Source organism: Crocodylus porosus, unplaced genomic scaffold (genome assembly GCF_001723895.1).
Source record: "Crocodylus porosus isolate Cpor-Errol unplaced genomic scaffold, CroPor_comp1, whole genome shotgun sequence".
In the NCBI taxonomy this organism is placed as follows: domain Eukaryota; kingdom Metazoa; phylum Chordata; order Crocodylia; family Crocodylidae; genus Crocodylus; species Crocodylus porosus.
The window spans coordinates 42,463,166-42,464,801 of NW_017728951.1; positions in this window are offsets into that span (position 1 = coordinate 42,463,166).

Sequence of the window (1,636 nt, forward strand, 5' to 3'; positions counted from 1 at the left end):
GCATCCTTCCTGGGCCTCTCTACACTATCACCCGAGAGCATCCCATTGTCAGCAGACAGGAACACGGAGGCAAAGAACTTGTTAAAGAGTTCTGCCTTCTCTTGCGCGTCTGTCACCAACTGCCCTGCCCTGCCCCGTAGGGGTCCAATGTTACCCAGAGACTTCTTCTTGCTACCTATATACTTGAAAAAGGACTTTTTGTTATCCTTAATCCCAGAAGCTAATCTAAGCTCTAGTGTTGCTTTCAGCTTCCTCACCAAATCCCTACAAGCTCTGGTCAGGGAGGTGTACTCCACCTTTGTCCCTGTCCCCTGCTTCCACCGCCAGTACACTTTTTTCTTTGCCCTCAGGCCAGCCTGGATATCCACGCTCAACCATGAAGGTTTTGAGAGCATCAGAGTTATGTGTGGCAAGAACGCTTGAGTGCAGACTGAAGGCAGATTTTCAGCGCTGGAAGGCAAGACAGGCACATGTTTTAGTGAAGGGTATTAGCTTTGAATACCTTTTCTGCTACCAATTCCTGTCACTGCCCTTGGAGAAAGAGCCAGGAAGGAATCCTATGATCAGGGGTTGAGCTGGAAATCAGGAGTAAACTGAAGGGGAAGCTGGTGGGAAGGACTTAGAGGGAAATATTCTAGCATATGCCATCAATGAATATGAGATAGTAGGCTTGCTTTTGTTGGTTAAAGCTATGAGGAGCTAGGGAATCTGTTAATGGGATGGAGAAGAACTGAAAAGGGAGGTGATGAAAAGAAATTCACTCTTCATCGCTGCATTGAGAGGAAGTGTAGTTCAGTGATTGCATCAATGCAGGAGAGGGTACTGGAAATGTTGATGTCCTAATTCTATCTCTGCAACAAACTTGCAATGACATGGGGAGGTTGTTTAACACTTGATACTCATGGTGACACAAATAAATGAGATAATGTTGCAAAGCAGTTGAGAGGTTGTATGTATATTAAAAGATAAAAATGTCATAAATAATGCTGAATCCTTTGCTGCAAACTGTTTACGTAAGTATGGATGACTATGGTCTTATACAGACATTCAGTTTCTCTTAGGAGAGTTGTTGCTCTCCCAGGAGAAACCGTAAGTGTACAGAGGCTTTTTCTTCCAGAGTAAAAATGGCCACACCAGGAGAAAAATAATGTGGGCACAAAGAGGGTTAAATCACTTCCCGAAGAATTTCTCCTTGGAGAGCAAATGTCTGTATGTGATGACAACATAGGCTGACCATGGGCCATCTGGGCTGGCTAATCAGGGTTATCCTATGCACAGCTACCACTTATAGCTGGGCTGACTAAGGGAGACTTCAAAGCACACTGAGATGTGTGCACAGGTCCCCTCCCCTGGCTGCATGGTTTCAGCACTGCAAGCTCTCCACTCTTCAAGGCCTCAGTATTTGGATGGCTGTACATATGGCTCTGAGTAAGTTTTTTTTAAACAGAAGAACAAATCTGAGAAATATTCCCAGATTATTTGAATGTGTACACACAGCCTATATATTAGATATATAGGGAGTAAAAGGAAGGCCCAGGGAGGAATAGGACCCCTGCTAAATGGGCAGAAACAATTGGTGACGGACAGAGGGGACAAGGCTGAACTCCTCAACGAGTTCTTCGCCTCAGTGTTCCTA